This window comes from Narcine bancroftii, chromosome 4, assembly GCF_036971445.1.
Source record: "Narcine bancroftii isolate sNarBan1 chromosome 4, sNarBan1.hap1, whole genome shotgun sequence".
Taxonomy (NCBI): Eukaryota; Metazoa; Chordata; class Chondrichthyes; order Torpediniformes; family Narcinidae; genus Narcine; species Narcine bancroftii.
In genome coordinates this window covers 207,190,983-207,211,380 of record NC_091472.1, presented here as the reverse complement: position 1 = coordinate 207,211,380, position 20,398 = coordinate 207,190,983, and the positions used below count along the sequence as shown (strand labels likewise).

The 20,398-nt window shown below is 43.6% G+C and overlaps 1 protein-coding gene across 5 annotated transcripts in view; it reads right to left on the bottom strand.

The window, feature by feature from the left end:
• The window catches only part of med15 (mediator complex subunit 15), a 204,863-nt gene that overhangs the window by 178,016 nt on the left and 6,449 nt on the right, over positions 1 to 20,398 (bottom strand). The window lies entirely within an intron of this gene.

Below are 20,398 nucleotides of genomic sequence, written 5' to 3'. Positions count from 1 at the left end.
CGTCCTGTAATTTTTTCATTAGTGGATAATAATTGAGTTTATATACATGGCCGAAATTTTTATTTATTTGTATACCTAGGTATGTTATTGCTTGCATTTGCCATCTGAATGGTGATTCCTTCTTAAATTTTGAGAAATCCGCATTATTCATTGGCATTGCTTCACTTTTATTTACGTTAATCTTGTAACCCGACACTTCTCCATATTCCTTCAATTTCTTATATAATTCTTTTATTGATAGTTCTGGTTCTGTTAAGTATACTATAACATCATCCACAAATAAACTGATTTTATATTCCTTGTCTTTTATTTTTATCCCTTTTATATTATTATCTATTCTTATCAATTCTGCTAGTGGTTCTATAGCTAACGCGAACAATAAGGGTGATAGTGGGCATCCCTGCCTTGTTGATCTGCTTAAGTTAAATTGCTTTGATATATATCCATTTACTGTCACTTTTGCCAATGGCCCCTTATATAATGCTTTAATCCAATTAATATACTTCTCTGGTAAACTGAATTTTTGCAATACTTTGAATAAATAATTCCATTCTACTCTGTCAAAGGCCTTCTCTGCATCTAAAGCAACTGCTACTGTTGGCGCTTTACTCCCTTCTACTGCATGAATTAAGTTAATAAATTTACAAATATTGTCTGTTGTGCGTCTTTTTTTAATAAATCCAGTTTGGTCTAGATTTAGCATTTTAGGTACATAATCTGCTAATCTGTTTGCTAATAGTTTAGCTATTATATAATCTGTGTTAAGTAATGATATTGGTCTATATGATGCTGGTGCGAGTGGATCTTTCCCTTGCTTTGGTATTACTGTAATTATTGCTGTTTTACATGAATCTGGTAAGCTTTGTGTTTTGTCAATCTGGTTGATTACTTCCAGGAGGGGAGGAATTAATAAATCTTTAAATGTTTTATAGAATTCTATTGGAATCCATCCTCTCCTGGTGTTTTATTATTTGGTAGATTTTTATTAGCTCTTGTATTTCTACTATTTCAAATGGTTCTGTTAATTTATTTTGTTCCACTATTTGAAATTTTGGTAGTTCAATTTTAGTTAAAAATTCATCTATTTTGCCTTCTTTCCCTTCGTTTTCAGTTTGGTATAATTGTTCATAGAATTCTCTAAAGTTTTCATTGATCTCCGTTGGATTATATGTGATTTGTTTTCTTTTTTCCTTGATGCCAATACCATTTTCTTAGCTTGTTCTGTCTTAAGCTGCCATGCTAGAATTTTGTGTGTTTTTTCCCCTAGTTCATAATATTTCTGTTTTGTCTTCATTATGTTCTTCTCCACCTTATATGTTTGTAATGTTTCATATTTTATTTTTTTTATCTTCCAATTCTCTTCTTTTAGTTGCATCTTCCTTCATTGCTAATTCTTTTTCTATATTTACTATTTCCCTTTCCAACTGCTCTGTTTCCTGATTGTAGTCCTTCTTCATCTTGGTTACATAACTTATTATTTGCCCTCTAATGAACGCTTTCATTGCATCCCATAGCATAAACTTATCTTTCACTGATTCCGTATTTATTTCAAACTACATTTTAATTTGTCTTTCAATGAATTCTCTAAAATCCTGCCTTTTAAGTAGCATGGAGTTTAATCTCCATCTATACATTCTTGGAGGGATGTCCTCTAACTCTATTGTCAATATCAAGGGTGAATGGTCCGATAATATTCTAGCTTTATATTCTGTTTTTCTTACTCTATCTTGCATACGAGCTGATAACAGAAATAGGTCTATTCTTGAGTATGTTTTATGTCTACCCGAATAATATGAATATTCCTTTTCCTTTGGGTGTTGTTTCCTCCATATATCCAAAAGTTGCATTTCTTGCATCGATTTAATTATAAATTTGGTTACTTTGTTCTTTCTGTTAATTTTTTTCCCAGTTTTATCCATATTTGAATCCAAATTCCCTCCTATTAGTATGTTCCCTTGCGTATCTGCTATCTTCAAAAAAATATCTTGCATAAACTTTTGATCTTCTTCGTTAGGTGAATATACATTGAGTAGATTCCAAAACTCCAAATATATCTGACATTTTATCATTACATATCTCCCTGCTGGATCTATTATTTCCTCTTCTATTTTAATTGGTACATTTTTACTGATTAATATAGCTACTCCTCTTGCTTTTGAATTATACGACGCTGCTGTTACATATCCTACCCAATCTCTCTTTAATTTCTTGTGCTCCAATTCAGTTAAATGTGTTTCTTGCACAAATGTTATATCAATTTTTTCTTTTTTCAGTAAATTTAGCAGTTTCTTCCTTTTGATTTGGTTATGTATTCCGTTAATATTTAAAGTCATATAGATCAACGTAGCCATTTCATACTTTGTTTATCTTCCCTTTCCGTTTCTCCATCATCACCTTTCCTTCTTATCCATTTCTGCTTTCTTGTTTTGAACACTTTATAAGACAACATTTCTAAAACCATCAAACATTTTCCTCATTCGCCTATTTAAAACTTCTTTAACCCCATTCTCCCCTCCCCCTCCTGAGTTGCTCTTTATCCCTTGTCGGGCAACCACATCTCCCCTCTCCATTTGGATTTGCGAATTCACTCGCAAACGTCAACTGATTTTGCAGTGACCGTAACTCCTCCCCACCCAGCCCCCCCCCCCCGGAAAAAATTTCAATTTTCATATGTAACAAAGGTCACTCTTTTAATTCCCTCCTTATTCCCTCTATTCCCTTTCATTCCCTTATTAATTCTTATCTATACTCTATATATTTTCCTCTAAATACGGATACATTCATGTTCTTCTTCTTCTTTGGCTTGGCTTCGCGGACAAAGATTTATGGAGGGGGTAAAAAGTCCACGTCAGCTGCAGGCTCGTTTGTGGCTGACAAGTCCGATGCGGGACAGGCAGACACGATTGCAGCGGTTGCAAGGGAAAATTGGTTGGTTGGGGTTGGGTGTTGGGTTTTTCCTCCTTTGCCTTTTGTCAGTGAGGTGGGCTCTGCGGTCTTCTTCAAAGGAGGTTGCTGCCCGCCAAACTGTGAGGTGCCAAGATGCACGGTTTGAGGCGTTATCAGCCCACTGGCGGTGGTCAATGTGGCAGGCACCAAGAGATTTCTTTAGGCAGTCCTTGTACCTTTTCTTTGGTGCACCTCTGTCACGGTGGCCAGTGGAGAGCTCGCCATATAACACGATCTTGGGAAGGCGATGGTCCTCCATTCTGGAGACGTGACCCATCCAGCGCAGCTGGATCTTCAGCAGCGTGGACTCGATGCTGTCGACCTCTGCCATCTCGAGTACTTCGACGTTAGGGGTGTAAGCGCTCCAATGGATGTTGAGGATGGAGCGGAGACAACGCTGGTGGAAGCGTTCTAGGAGCCGTAGGTGATGCCGGTAGAGGACCCATGATTCGGAGCCGAACAGGAGTGTGGGTATGACAACAGCTCTGTATACGCTTATCTTTGTGAGGTTTTTCAGTTGGTTGTTTTTCCAGACTCTTTTGTGTAGTCTTCCAAAGGCGCTATTTGCCTTGGCGAGTCTGTTGTCTATCTCATTGTCGATCCTTGCATCTGATGAAATGGTGCAGCCGAGATAGGTAAACTGGTTGACCGTTTTGAGTTTTGTGTGCCCGATGGAGATGTGGGGGGGCTGGTAGTCATGGTGGGGAGCTGGCTGATGGAGGACCTCAGTTTTCTTCAGGCATATATACACATATACCCCTTTACATACATACATATAGTTCGTGGTCATTTTTACTCTCATTACATGTCTTCATCTCTCTGCTTGTTTTGTAGTTGTTCTGCAAATTTTCGTGCTTCCTCTGGATCCGAGAATAGTCTGTTTTGTTGCCCTGGAATAACTATTTTAAGTACCGCTGGGTACTTTAACATAAATTTATATCCTTTTTTCCATAAGATCGTTTTTGCTGTATTGAGCTCCTTTCTCTTCTTCAGGAGTTCAAAACTTATGTCTGGATAGAAAAAAAAATTTTGACCTTTATATTCCAGTGGCTTTTTGTCTTCTCTTATTTTCTTCATTGCTTTCTCCAATATATTTTCTCTTGTTGTATATCTTAAGAATTTTACTAAAATGGATCTTGGTTTTTGCTGCGGTTGTGGTTTCGAGGCTAATGTTCTATGTGCCCTCTCTATTTCCATTTCTTCCTGTAATTCTGGTCTTCCTAGGACCCTGGGGATCCAATCTTTTATAAATTCTCTCATATTCTTGCCTTCTTCATCTTCCTTAAGGCCCACTATCTTTATATTATTTCTTCTATTATAGTTTTCCATTATATCTATCTGCTGAGCTAACAGCTCATGTACCTCTTTAACTTTTTTATTAGATTCTTCTAATTTCTCTTTTAAGTCCTCTACTTCCATTTCTATGATTATTTCTCGTTTTTCCAAATTATCCACTCTTTTTCCTATCTCTGATATGACCATTTCTATTTTATTCATTTTTTCTGCATTCTTAATTCTTCTTTTTATCTCATTAAATTCTTGTAATTGCCATTCTTTCACTGATTCCATATATTCTTTAAAAAAAGATATATCCATTGTCTTGCCTTTCTCTTCCATTTCTTTCTGTTCTTCTTCTTCCTCTGGGTTGACCATCTGTTGTTTCCTTGTTTTCTTTTTACCCTCTTCTTTTTTGTTGTCGTTATTTTCTGTGTTCTGCACTCTCTGCTGTGTTGCAGGTGTCTCTCTCAGCTGTGGAGATCCCCCCTCCCGTCAGTGTGTTTTTTTTAATGCACATCGCGCATGTGCGACTCCTCGCGCATGCGCAGTTGCGCACTTTTACTCGGCTCTGCGATCCATTTTTGTAGTCCCGAACCCGGGACTTCCACTGACCTGAGGGAGCTGGCTTCTCTCTCCGCGGCGGGCCTCCTCGGAAGTTAAGGCCTTCACCTTCTTCTTCCGACGTTCTTTCTTCTTCCTGTTGTTTTTGACTTTTCTCTCTTCGCTGCCATTTTCTTCTCAACTTTATTTTTACTTTGTTTTAAATTTTAATCTTGTACCTTTGTGTTTTGTGCGTTTTTTTTAAAACTTTTCCGGAGAGGGCTGGAATTCCCTGACCGGCCACTACTTTATCACGTGACTCCTCCCGCCACCCTTTTCTGCTTGAGAGAATTATAAAAACTTTTGCCAACTGTTTTTCTATGACATGGTAGTTTACTTTCATGATCTATCTCTTCTTTCCTTCTTGCTTGATGGTTCTTTGTTGCTTTTTAATGTTTTCATACTCTTCCATTTCTCCTCTGGCTCTGTATACGAGTCTTTAATTTGATGTGTTCCCAGTTTACTCGAGCAAAATTCTCCCTCATCCTGTTGTCGTCACCCTTATTTAGCCATTTTACACTGGCTGTACGCCCTCCATTTGGTTGAGAAATTCAAGCACACTGAGAGGATCCCTGACTACAAGATCGCTAATTTTACCTGCCTCATTGCACAGGACCAGATCCGAGAGAGCATGCTCCCTTGTAGATTCAGTAACATGTTGTTCAGGAAACCTATCCCAGATGCATTCTATGATGCTCTTTGCAAGACTGCCTTGACCAACTTGATTTGCCCACTCTATGTGCAAGTTAAAGTCTCCCATGGCAACTGCTGTTTCGTTCTTACATCAGATAATTCTCGGTTTATTGCCTGTGTCACTGTAATATTATTTGATAGCCTACAGACAACTCCCATCAGTGATTCATTTTCCTGCTCCTTAGATCAGATACTGTCTCTCACTAGCACACTGATCTCATCCTTAATGACGAGCATTGTCCCACCTCCTCACTACCTAAATTACTCGACAGCCTTGGTTATTTAATTCCCAATCATCTTCAACTTACAACCATGTTTCGGTAATGACCAGTAAACCATTCCCTTTGTAGATTTGTGCCACAAGTTCACTTTGGCTTGGCTAAAGCAGACGAAGATTTATGGAGGGGTATGTCCACGTCTGCTGCAGGCTCGTTGGTGATTGACAAGTCCGATGCGGGACAGGCAGGCACGGTTGCAGCGGTTGCAATGGAAAATTGGTTGGTTGGAGTTGGGTGTTGGGTTTTTCCTCCTTTGTCTTTTGTCAGTGAGGTGGGGTCTGCGGTCTTCTTCAAAGGAGGTTGCAGCCCGCCGAACTGTGAGGCGCCAAGATGCACAGTTGGAGGCGATATCAGCCCATTGGCGGTGGTCAATGTGGCAGGCACCAAGAGATTTCTTTAAGCAGTCCTTGTACCTCTTCTTTGGTGCACTTCTGTCTCGGTGGCCAGTGGAGAGCTCGCCATATTACACGATCTTGGGAAGGCGATGGTCCTCCATTCTGGAGATGTGATCCACCCAATGCAATTGGGTCTTCAGCAGCGTGGATTCGATGCTTGCAGATTCTGCCAGCTCGAGTACTTCGATGTTGGGGATGAAGTCATTCCAATGAATGTTGAGGATGGAGCGGAGACAGCGCTGATGGAAGCGTTCTAGGAGCCGTAGGTGATGCCGGTAGAGGACCCATGATTCAGAGCCGAACGGGAGCGTGGGTATGACAACGGCTCTGTACACGCTGATCTTTGTGTGTTTCTTCAGGTGATTGTTTTTCCCGACTCTCTTGTGTAGTCTTGCCTTGGCGAGTCTATTGTCTATCTCTTTGTCGATCCTTGTATCAGATGAAATGGTGCAGCCGAGGTTGACTGTTTTGAGTTCTGTGTGCCCAATGAAGATGTGGGGGGGCTGGTAGTCATGGTGGGGAGATGGCTGATGGAGGACCTCAGTTTTTTTCAGGCTGACTTCCAGGCCAAACATTTTGGCAGTTTCCGCAAAACAGGACGTCATGAGCTGGAGAGCTGGCTCTGAATGACCTTGTATCAAATACCTCAGGCATTCATTGACCCTTTATAATCTCGCAATGTTTGTGCTTTTCAAATTTGTCTTTTTTGTACTACGCTCTTACTCTCTGACTTTGCTTGGTCAGGCAGAGCGTAGAATATGTGAGAAGGGCAGTGAACACAGGACTGAAGGCGTTGTACTTGAATGCATGCATGCAGTGAATGAAACAAGGCAGATGAGCTGAGAGTGTGGTTAGAAATCAGCAGGTTAGGGTTAATTGTGGGTATAATTGAGACAAGGCTGAAGGAGGATCACTGCTGGGACCCAAACTTCAAAGGATGTACATCCTGTCGAAAAGTAAGCGAGTGGGCAAAATGAAATCAAGTCATTAGCGAATAGGGACAGAGGGTGTAGAATCCTTGCCCATAGAGTTAAATTTATTATCATCTAATTATACCAGCACGACCCATCAAAACAGCATTCTACGATCCTTGGTGCAAAACACACAGATGCACACCCAGACATAACACACATACAGACAAACAATACATATGCAGGACAAGTATTCATATATACAAATAAATTTTGTTCCACACATTTGAGAGTCTCAGATTAGTATGAGCAGTTTCTGGAAGATCTGATGCGAGTTACATACAGGCCTCCAAATAGCAGCCAGGATTAGGGTGCAAAAGGCAGCAGGGGTTAGAGAAAGCAAGCAAGGAAGCCAATGCTACGGAGGTCACAGGGTGCCTTGATGTGCAGGTAGGTCAGGAAAATCAGGTTGGCAAAAGAAGAAATTTGTTGACTGCTGATGAGATGCCTTTTTAGAGCCCATAAGGGAAAGGCAATTCTAGATTTGACATTATGCAATGAACTAGACAGTTAGGGAGCTTAAAGGAACCACAATATGATAGAACTCACGCTGCAGTTTGAGAGGGAGAGTCTAAAGTCAAGTGTGTCTGTGTGTAGAACATGGTAACAGCCTAAATACTCCAAATAACCTACAACCCCTGTACGATTTTGAAGGGTGGGAGGAAACCAGAGCATCCAGAAGAAATCCAGGAAGACACGAGGAGAAAGTACAAACTCCTTACAGAAAATGCTGGATTGAAGCCCGGTTTGCTGGAGCTGTAATCTTCTTCTTTGGCTTGGCTTCGCGGACGAAGATTTATGGAGGGGGTAAAAAGTCCACGTCAGCTGCAGGCTCGTTTGTGGCTGACAAGTCCGATGCGGGACAGGCAGACACGATTGCAGCGGTTGCAAGGGAAAATTGGTTGGTTGGGGTTGGGTGTTGGGTTTTTCCTCCTTTGCCTTTTGTCAGTGAGGTGGGCTCTGCGGTCTTCTTCAAAGGAGGTTGCTGCCCGCCAAACTGTGAGGCGCCAAGATGCACGGTTTGAGGCGTTATCAGCCCACCGGCGGTGGTCAATGTGGCAGGCACCAAGAGATTTCTTTAGGCAGTCCTTGTACCTTTTCTTTGGTGCACCTCTGTCACGGTGGCCAGTGGAGAGCTCGCCATATAACACGATCTTGGGAAGGCGATGGTCCTCCATTCTGGAGACGTGACCCATCCAGCGCAGCTGGATCTTCAGCAGCGTGGACTCGATGCTGTCGACCTCTGCCATCTCGAGTACTTCGACGTTAGGGGTGTAAGCGCTCCAATGGATGTTGAGGATGGAGCGGAGACAACGCTGGTGGAAGCGTTCTAGGAGCCGTAGGTGGTGCCGGTAGAGGACCCATGATTCGGAGCCGAACAGGAGTGTGGGTATGACAACGGCTCTGTATACGCTTATCTTTGTGAGGTTTTTCAGTTGGTTGTTTTTCCAGACTCTTTTGTGTAGTCTTCCAAAGGCGCTATTTGCCTTGGCGAGTCTGTTGTCTATCTCATTGTCGATCCTTGCATCTGATGAAATAGTGCAGCCGAGATAGGTAAACTGGTTGACCGTTTTGAGTTTTGTGTGCCCGATGGAGATGTGGGGGGGCTGGTAGTCATGGTGGGGAGCTGGCTGATGGAGGACCTCAGTTTTCTTCAGGCTGACTTCCAGGCCAAACATTTTGGCAGTTTCCGCAAAGCAGGACGTCAAGCGCTGAAGAGCTGGCTCTGAATGGGCAACTAAAGCGGCATCATCTGCAAAGAGTAGTTCACGGACAAGTTTCTCTTGTGTCTTGGTGTGAGCTTGCAGGCGCCTCAGATTGAAGAGACTGCCATCCGTGCGGTACCGGATGTAAACAGCGTCTTCATTGTTGGGGTCTTTCATGGCTTGGTTCATGGAGCTGTAATAGTGTTGCGCTAACCACCATGCTGCCCCTCGTGACTCCAGAACATTGAAAAATTGCAAAAAGGGAGAGAAGCAAAAAAAACAGGAAACTATAGACCAGGTTGGCAATATTCCAGAGTCCATGATTAAGGCTGAGATTTCAGGGGACTCAAAAGCACAAGATAAAATAAGCCAAAGTCAACATGGTTTCCTTGCACGACAAATCTATTGGAATTCTTTATGGAAGTAATGACTATGGATTTTCAGAAAGCCTTTGACAAGGTCCTGCACATGAGGCTGCTAAACAAATAGAAGCCCATGGTATTACAGGAAAGGCACTGGCAGAAGGCAAAACGAGGGAATAAAGGGGGCCTTTACTGGCTGACTGCCAGTAACCAAGGCTGGTGTTGGATCCGCTACTATTCATGATTTTACACACAACTTTTCATGCTGTATGTAAATGATTTAGATGATGGCTTTATGGTCATGTTTGTGTATGATAGGTGGAGGGGTGGGTAGTGTTGAATGAGAAAAGAGTCAGCAAGAGGGACCTGGACAGACTGGGAAAATGGGCAACCAACTGGCAGATGGAATCCAGCATAGGGAAGTGTACCATCGTGCACTTTGGGAGAAGGAATAAAGGCACAGACCATTTTCTAAATGAGAAAATTCAGAAAGCGGAGGGCAACAAGGATTTTGGAGTCCGAGTGCAGGGTTCCCAAAAGCTGAACTCACAGGTTAACTTAAGGAAAGGCAAATCAATGTTAGCAAAACAAGGAAGTCGTTCACTTTGAGACCTGGGCGGCGTGGTTACCGAAGAGGTGAGTGCAACGCCATTACAGTGCCAGTGACCTGGGTTCGATCCGGCACTCTCCCCGTGACCTGCTTGGTTTTTCTCCGGGTGCTCTGGTTTCCTCCCATCCTCAAAAACGTACAAAATTGGGAAGTGAATTGGGTGGCACTGGTTTTCTGGGCTGGAACGGTACTCTGTATCACTAAAACTTAAACATTTTCAAAAGCAAAGCTATTATGCTGAGGGTTTATAAAGGGTTGGTCAGACCAAATTTAGAGCATTGAGAGCGGGTTTTGGCCCCATATCGAAAGAAATACGAGTTGGGGAGGGTCCAGATGAGACTTACAAAAAAAATCCCAGGAATAAGAGGGATAACCATATAACAACCATATAACCATATATATAACGATTGAAGAATGTTGATAATGGTTCTCAACCCGATACATGCTGGAGTTTGAAGGGACATGGGGGACGGATCTCATTGAAACATGCTGAATATTGAAAGGGCTGGATAGAGGACGTGGAGATGTTTCCAGCAGTAGGACCAAAGGGCAGGGCCTCAGAATAAAAGGAGGTCCCTTTACAACAGAGATGGTGAGAAATTTCTTCAGCCAGAGGCGGTGAATCTGTGGAATTCATTGCCAGACAGCTGTGGAGGCCGTCACAGGGTAGATTTAAAGCAAAGATTGATAGATTCTTGATTGGTAAGGATGTCAAAGGTATTAGAAAAAGGCAAGAAAATGGGGTTGTGGAAGAAGACATCAGCCACAATTCAAGTGGAACAATGGCCTCGATCTGCTCCTATCTCTTGTACTAGAGAGACTAGTTACACCTGAACTGGAGGGGGGGGGGGGGCAATACCCTCTCGAGGTTTGCTGGTACTACTGAGTTAAGTAGCAGGGAGGTGGGACTCTGAGCTGGAAGACTCAAGGAGTGAAGTTGAGGGGATGGAGGGTGCTAGGGCAAGCAAGTCTGATGGGAGGGGGGCAGGTGAATGGTCACAGTCAGACTGAGGCGCTGAGGTGTGTTTATTTTGATGCAAGGGATATTTGAAGCCTGATCGGTCATTGAAATTATGATGCTGCGGCCATTTTGAAGACATGGCTCCAAGAGGGTCACGGTTAGCAATACAATGTTTCTGGGCTTCATTATTTTAGCCAGGCTAGAGGTGAAAGAAGTGGAGGCACAGCATTGCTAATGAGTGAGTGGCTTGCACTCAGAGAGGACCTAATGATGGGCTCAACTACTTCAGCAGAGCAGGTAAAGATCAGAAATAGAAAAGGAGCAATCACTCTGATCTAAGTGCCAGAGGCTTAGATGGGGTAGAATTTAAGGGCGGCTGGGATAGCTTCTTGAAGCCGTATGTTGGATAGCCCAACCAAAAAGCAGGCCATACTAGACCTTATATTGGCAAATGAACCTGGCCAGATGATCAGAGATTCAGTGGGCGAACATGATCACACTTCCTTAATTTTCCCAAGCAGTTATGCACAAGTCTGCCTCTTGTATAAAAGTACTACATTTGGAGGGGGGATATTACAACATGGTTAGACAGGAGCTTGGGAGTAGCTGTAAACAGGCAAGTCCACAAATGACACATGGCACTTGTTTTAGGACCAACTATTTAGAGCCCAGGACCTGCATGGTCCAGTGTGATGAGAAGCTTAGATGTCAAGGTAGGTCATGGACCTTGACAAGAGGAAGGCACAGATTCAGGATGCTACAAATAGCCAGGGCCCTGGAGATGTACAAAGAAAGAGCTCAATCAGGCCATCAGGTAGGCCAAAAGAAGCCATGAGATGTCCTTGGCAAGCAGAATTTTTAAAAAATCCAAAGGTGTTTTATACTTACATTAAAAAGAGGGTGACCAGAGAGACTACTTGAGGACAAAAGATGGAATTTTTGCTTGGAGTCAGAGGTAGACGAGGTACTAAATAAATACTTTACATCAGTGTTTACCAAGGAGAAGGATATGTACCGTGATAGGGAGCATAATGTGATAAATGTTCATGTGTTAGTGCATTTTGAGATTAAGAAAGAAGTGCCTTGGGTCTTTTGAGGGCCATTGATGTGGACAAGTCCACTACACCCAATGGGATACATCCCTGGTTATTACAAGTGAAGAGATTGCTAGGAGACTTATCAAGATCTTTCCATCTCAAAGCAACAGGGGAAATCCAAGAGTAATGGAGAATGGCCAATGCTTTACCTTTTGAACAAGGGGAAAATAGAAGGATAATTCAGGAAATTATAGACTCATTTCAGTGGTAGAGATTCCATTGGAAAGGATACTTTTGGATAGGATTAAAGCATATTTGGAAAGTCACAGTGGCTTTGTGAGGGAAGGTCATGTTTTTGAGCAGGCAGCAAAGATGGTTGATGAGAGTGGGGCAGGGGAATGTTGTATACATTGATTTTAGTAAGGGATTTGACAAGGTATCTCATGGTGGGCTGATTCAGAGGATGTAGATGCATGGGATCCATGGCAAGTTGATCATCTGGATACAAAATTGGTTGTGGGAAGTGGTGGAATCTGTTATTCGGGCTGGAGGCCTGTGACCAGTGGTGTTCCACAGGGATTGGTGTTGGGACCCCTGTTCATGTGATCAACGTAAATGACTAGGATGAAAATATGGGTGGGTGGTGGGTTAGTCAAACGCAGCGTAGAGGTTTATCAACGGGATAAAGATCAGTTACAGATGGCGTTGCAGCTGGAAAAAACTTGGTCTCGGCCACACTTGGAACATTGTGTGTGATTCTGGTCACCCCATTACAGAATGGTGTGGATCCCTTGGAAAGAGTAAAATGGAGGTTTACCAGGATGTTGCCCAGTATACAAGATATATGTGGTGAGATTCCACAAACTTGGGTTGCTTTCTCTGGAGTGTAGAAGGCTGAGGGGAGACCTGATGGATTGTAAAATGATGAGAGGCGCTGAATGGGTGAACAGTCAGAATCTTTCCCCTGGGGTAAATACATCGCATACTGGAGGATGTGGGTTGAAGTTGAGGGAGAGGAAGTTTTTTTTGTCTTTTTTTTCAAAAATTATACATAGTAACATTTTAAATATATATTAAACTTTTTCTCACAAACACAACAAACAAAAACAAAACAGTCCCTCCCTCCCCTTTCCACACTACAGATCCGTTCACCGTCAGAGCTTACATATATTTTAAGTATATAGGGTACAGTTGGGGCAACTACACTTATGTATATATAATAGTTACTTTTATACCCCTTTTTTGTTCCTTTTGATTACTGTATTGGGACCCCTATGTGGTCCAGGTTTGGATGCCAGATCTATACAAAAGTGTCGTATTTATTCTTTAAGTTATATGTGATTTTTTTCCATAGCAGTTCATTTCCGCAGTCCATCGTGCTATAAGTTGAGGGAGTCAGATGTCCAAGAGATCACAATACATTTTTTTTTGCTACCGCCGGGGCTATTTTTATAAATGAGATTTGGTATTTGTTCAATTTGTTGCTTATTTCCATGTTATAGCTCCAGGTCTCCCATGAAGGCCTCTCCTGTTATCCTGGTTAATCAATTTCTTGCCAAAATGGCTTCACTATCATGCACGACCACGTGGCATGTAGAAAGGTTCCTGTCTCAGTCCCACATCTGAAACACATCTCTGTAATTTCTGTTGGGTAAGATAATAATTGGTGTAAAAAATTACACTGAACCAGTTCGTATCTTGCATTTATAATTGATGTCGTGATGTCGTAATGTCCTTACACCAATCTGGCCAGCTTCTTTCTGAAATCACTACACCCAAGTCCAACTCCCATCTTTCCCTTGACATCTCTAATTCTGGACAGCATGGTACATTTTTGTAATATATTTGGATGCATTCCCCATCCAGACTGTTCGTTCAGTTTCACTAATTTCAGATGGGGTCAACTTTGGTCCCCTTATTTCCTCTTCCAAAATGTCCAACCATACATTTCTCAACAATGTATCTCATCTGCCGTTTCTTCATCCACTCTCCTAAACTGTCCAAGTCTCTCTGCAGCCTTTCGGTTTCTTCAACAATTCCTACTCCACTACCCATCTTGGTGTCATCTACAAACATAGCCACAAAACCATTCACTCCATAATCTAAACCATCATTAGACATTGTAGAAAGAAGCAACCCCAACAACGACCCTGCAGACACCACTAGTGGCAATTCACCCACCAGAACAGGATCCCTTTATTTCCACCCTTTGCTTCCTGCCTGTCAGCCAATGCTCCCCCTAATCTAACATCTTTCCAGTAATTCCATGGGCTCTCATCTTATTAACCAGCCTCTTATGCAGCACCTTATTGAAGGCCTTTTGAAAATCCATATACACAACATCCACAGCCTCTCCCTTGTCCACCCGACTTGAGATTTCCTCCAAAAACTTCCATTAGGTTGGTCAGGCAGGGTCTTCACTTCATGAACCCATGCTGGCCTGGACCTATCATGTCATGCACCTCGAGGTATAAAATAACCTTGTCCTTGAGGATTGACTCCAATAACTTTCCAACGACCGTCGTCAGACTAACAGGTCTATCACTTCTTTTTCTGCCTCCCTCCTTTCTTAAACAGTGGAACTACATTTGCGACCTTCCAATCCTCCGGAACCATGCCAGAGTCTATTGATTTCTGGAAAATCAATTCCAAAGCCTCCATAAGAGATTGGAGAAAGAATGAAGATGCTTTAAGAAAAATACCAAAGAAACAATGCTCAATGAGAAGACGACTCCTTCATTGGCCAGAGGTGGAAAATCACATCACAGAATGGGTATGTAAATGGAGGCAAGATTGGTATGTAGTCATGAGAAATAAAATCAGAGCATATGCACTGAAGTGGGCAAAGTTGCACCCAGAACTCAGTAAAGATTTTAAAGGTACCGTAGGCTGGTGCATCGGTTTCATTATCAGGAAAAATCCTGTAATACAAGACAAAATTTGCTCAGGAACTACCAAAATCATAAAGTTGTCAGTTTTTACCATACGTCACCGGCAGAAACACGTTTGCATTGGCAAATATTAGAAACGTGGACAAAACCCCCATGAATTTTGGCATGATGGGCAATAAACAGTGGAATGGAAACAGTAAGACTCTGGATGTGAGTTTCCGAGGTCTTTGCCTCAGATGATGATGATGTTTTATATGTGTTTTTTTTGATAAAAATTTCTTACTAATATACTGGTAGCTTGAAAATTGTTTGTAGGTTGGGTTCTTTTTTGATGCTTTGGGACATCTTTAACACAGAATCCAGGTCGAGCATTTCTTTTTTTGAGTTGAATTTAAGGTCTAATTTTGTATCTGGTATATGTCAACCCCTGATTTTTTGGTACCTTTTGAGGGTTCAAGGCTTAACGTATGCTAAAATATACAGGACTTTGGGGTGTCAGGTCACTCACAAGAAGATACCGACCTCTGACCTGGCATTGCAGCAACACTATGTATGTGGCGAGTTTCTGGTCTACGGTCCTGGGATATTGACAGTGGGGAACTTGGCGTTGCGATTGAATACCAAGGGTAAGAGGGGAATTTGGTCAGCATTGATGTGTTGGGCCAAGCAATCTGTTATCTGTGCTGCATCATTCTTGTCATTAGCTGGCACGGTGCAGAGAGGATGAATGGGGTCTCCCATCTGCTCCCCCCGTGATTTACTAAGATACCGACACACACAAACAATACACATGCAGGACAAGTATTAGATCTATAAAAATAAATATTGCTTTGTACATACAAGTCTCTGACGGCTAATGTGAGCAGTTCCTTTGGTCATTCAGCATTCTCACTGCCCGTGGGAAGAAGCTGTTCCTCAGCCTGGTGGTGCTGGCTCTGATCCTCCTGGATCTCTTCCCCAACAGGAGCAGCTGAAAGATACTGTGTACAGGGTAGAAGGGGTCCTCAACAATGATCCTGGTAGATCACATCAATGGGGGAGAGGGAAAATCCAGTGATCCTCTCAGCCTTTCTTATGGTCCTGTGGATTGGCTTCCGATCCACTTCTCTGCACCAACTGTACCACAATGTGATGCAGCCGGCCAGAACACTCTCAATAGAGCTCCTATAGAAGGTTGTCATAATGGTGGCTGGTAGCCTTGCCCGTTTCAGTCTTCTCAGGAAGTGCAGTCGCTGTTGCGCCTTCCTGACAAGTGAGGAGATGATATGTATCCACAATCGGTCACTGGTTAAGTGAACTCCAAGGAACTTGGTGTTCACCATCCTCTCCAGTATAGAGTTGTTGCTGTGTAGTGGAGGGTGGTCATTCCTAGTCCTCCTGAAGTCCACGATCATTTCCTTTATCTTGTCCATGTTGAGACACACCATTTCACAACATTCTCCACCTCTTCTCTGTAGTGCAACACCTTTGTTGCTGATGAGGCCAACACTGTTGTGTCATCTGTAAATGCGATGATGCTGTTGGAGCTGGAATCTGATGATACACTCATGGGTCAGTAGAATGAACAGGAGCGGGCCGACCACACAGCCCTGAGGTGCGCAAGTGCTCAGCGTGCCAGTGCTTGATATTCTGGTACCAGCCTGGTCTTTCTGTTAGGAAGTCCAGGATCCAGTTACAGAGATGGGCGTTGAGTCCCAGTGAGCTGAAGTCCATGGAACTTGGTCTGCGCAGTCTTACAGTATCCAACCAGGAATGTCATTGGTCCCGCCATCTTGTGTGGGTTCATCTTGGATAGGGTTCTCCTCACCTCGGCCATGGCTATGTGTCGGGGGCCCGTTCATCAAGGGGACACAGAGCTTTCTTTGGCAACCTTCCGGAATGAGATTAAGATGTATTACAGCCTCACTGTGCTGAGGAACTGCTTCTTCCCATGGACAGTGAGACTACTGAATAAACAACTTTAATATATAATAAAAATCCCCGTTATCTGGAATTCAAGCAAACAGCAGAAATATCATGGAAAATAAATAGATATAAATATGAAAGTTTAAAATTGGTGCCCTCCAGCGGTCAGTGGGTCAACCACACAACATGCAATCTCAAGCAACCGGAAAAATTAATATATCCGGCATCTACCAGTCCCCATAGGTGCTAGATACCAGGGGGTTTTACCGTATGTATATATGAACTGGGTTTTTTTTGAGGTCCGACCATTTATGGCCTTCGAAGCGAATGGGCGGCTGTATCAATTTCTCAGGGTACCATTCGGGGTCACGAATGGTGTCGTGGTCTTCCAGCGGGAAATGGACCGGATGGTGGACCAGAACAGGCTAACCGCTACCTTCCCGTATCTGGACAATATCACCATCTGCGGCCACGACACGCAGGACCACGACGCCAACCTAGACAAATTTCTTCAAACTGTCTGTCGGCTGAACCTGACTTACAATTTGAACAAGTGTGTCTTCCGGACCACATGACTCGTGATTCTAGGTTGCGTGGGGAGAACGAGATAGTCATGCCAGATCCTGACCGCATGCATCCCCTAATGGACTTACCCCCGCCCCCCCCCGCCCATACCCAGAAAGCGCTCAAACGCTCCCTGGGCCTTTTCTCATATTACGTCAAATGGGTTCCACCCTACGCCGACAAGGCGCATCCTCTTATCAAGACCACCTCCTTTCCCCTATCGACCGAAGCCAGAGCGGTTTTCGATCGAATCAAATCTGACATCGCCGCTGCGACGTTGCTAGATGAATCTGTTCTGTCTCAAGTCGAGAGCGATGCATCCGACTTCACCCTGGCAGCCACCTTGAACCAGGCCGGTCGGCCTGTAGCCTTCTTCTCCAGAACCCTCCAAGGTCCAGAGAGTAGACACTCCTCGATCGAGAAGGAGGCCCAGGCCATAGTTGAAGCGGTGTGTCGTTGGAGACATCACCTCGCTGGGAGGCGCTTTACACTGTTGACTGATCAACGCGCGGTCTCCTTCATGTTCAGCAACACCCAGCGAGGTAAGATTAAAAAACGACAAAATTGCCAGATGGAGAATCGGACTCTCCACCTTTAACTATGACATCCTGTAAGCTCAACGACCCGCCTGACGCGCTCTCCAGGGGGACGTGCGCCAGCATACAGATGGACAGACTACAGAAACTCCATGAGGCGCTCTGTCATCCAGGGGTCACTAGGTTTGCCCACATTGTGAAGGCGCACAACCTACCCTACACAGTCGAGGAGATCCGCTCCATGACCCGAGCCTGTTCGGTGTGCGCTGAATGCAAGCCCCACTTCTTCCGTCCGGATAACTCCCACATTATCAAACACCCAACCCCAACCATCCAATTTTCCCTTGCAACCGCTGCAACCGTGTCTGCCTGTCCCGCATCAGACTTGTCAGCCACAAACGAGCCTGCATTACCCCTCCATAAATCTTCGTCCGCGAAGCCAAGCCAAAGAAAGAAAGAAGAAGATATGAACTGTGTATATGTATTGTTTGTCTGTGGGCATGTTATGCCTGCAGGCATGTTTGCATTGTTTTGCACCATGGACTGTTTCATTGGGTTGTACTAGTACAATCACATGATAAATAAAGTTGAATTTGAATTATTCTGTGCCACTTATCATCCCATGCCTGATCAGTGCACAGGAATAGATTGGTTATGAATGGAATTGAACATTGTGCACTTGTCAGTGAACACTTCTGATCTTCTGTTGGAAGGAAGAGCATTGGGAAGTACAGTACCAAATAATTCGGTGCACAAGTCACGTCTTGAAACCCTCAAAAAGCACTAAAAAAATCCAGGGTTGACTTATACGCCAGATACAAAAATGAGACTTTAAACTAAGATAACCCGCGAGACATAGATTCAGCATACAAGATGATCCAGAAGCACCTCGCCACCGCTGGACGCTGCCATAACCCACCCACATTATACAATTGTGGAGCCTGAGGTCCTTGCTCCTGCCCGGGTTCTGACATGCAGCTGTGGTTCCTGCACAGAACACACTTGGTCAACATGGAGATTTCTTCGATGCGGATGGGACCGCACCCAATGTTGAGAATAGAGTCGCTGTCGCCTGCAGCCGATGCTGAAGACTTGGACCCAGCTCCGTCTGACATCTTCCCGGCCAGAAGCAAAGGTTTTTTTTTTAACTATTATTTTTTGAAATTGCTTGCTTAATTTACAGATTTGTTACTTGGCGATTGGGGCGTTGTAAGAAAGTTTGGGTTGTTGCTGTAAGGCCTGGACACCAGTCTCTGGCACGTTCTTTGCACAAAATTGTTGGGGGGGAGGGGCAGGGTGGTCAATTTATGCACACGTAAACGAGGCTGAAAATGGGGACTTGACTTATCTGAAGGTCGACGTACGCCGAAATATATAAAGGTACGAATACATCTGAAGATAGTTGCCCTGAGGATCTCATGTAGTGATGACCTGGATATGGAATAATTGACCTGTAGGATCCAAAATTGGAGGGGAACTTCTTCCATTTTCCTTTCTGTGAGGCACAAGTTCAATCGTGAGAGAATGTTCTCTTTGTTCACCACTGATGCCAGCTTTGCCAAAGCTCCTCAATGTTGCTCAGCAATCAGTTTCACCTCTGGAATTCAGCTCACTGGTCCACGTGCAGACAAAGGTTGGGACTAGATTGGTAGCCAAGTGGTGCCTTCAGAACCTAAACCAGGCATCAAGTGCAGGTTGGCAGAAGAGATACAGTGTTGAGAAATGGACATGTGTACACTTTGGAAGAGGAAATAAACAGGCAGATTATTATTTGGATGGGGAGAAAATTCAAAATTCAGAAGTGCAAAGGGACTTGGAGGACCTCGTGCAGGATACCCTAAAAGTTAACCACCAGGTGGGATTGGCAGTAAAGAAAGTGAATGCTCTGTTGGCATTCATTTCAAGAGGAGTAGTGTAGAAGAGTAAGGAGGTGTTGCTGAGGCTCTATGAGGCACTGGAGTTTTGGGCCTTTATTTTTGAAGGGATGTACTGATGATGATGGAGAGAGAACAGAGAAGATTTACCAAGGTGATTCCTGGAATGCAGGGGCTAACATATGAGGAGTGTTTATCAGCTCTTGGACTGTACTCATCAGAGTAGAGAAAAATGAGAGGGGATCTTATCGAAACATTTTAAATGCTGAAAAGATTGGACAGAGTAAATGTGAATAGGATGTTTCCCTTAGTGGGTGAGTACAGGACAACAAGGCACAGTCTTAAAATTAGAAGGTACCCTTTTACAATAGTGATGAGGAGAAATTTCTTTTGCCAGAGGGTCATGGATTTGTAGGATTCTTTGCCACATACAGCTGTGGAGGCCGGATCAGTGGGGGAGTTTAAAGGGGAAATTGATAGGTATCTAATTAGTCAGGGTATAAGGAGGCAAATAAGGCACAGTGATGCAGCAAAGAAAGCTGCTACGTCCTAGCTCCAGAGACCTGGGTTCATCTTGACCCAGGGTACTGCCTGAGTGGTGTTTGCACATTTTCCCCCGGCCGGGTGATCCAGTTTCCACCCACATCCCAATGACGGGTGGTTTGGTTGATTTGTCGGCTGCTTGAATTGCGTAGGTGAGCAGTGGAATCTAGAAGGAATGTGGGAGGTAACAGGGTAACAAAGTCATTGATGAGATCACTATGGGACCTGACAGAGGTAACGATTGGCCA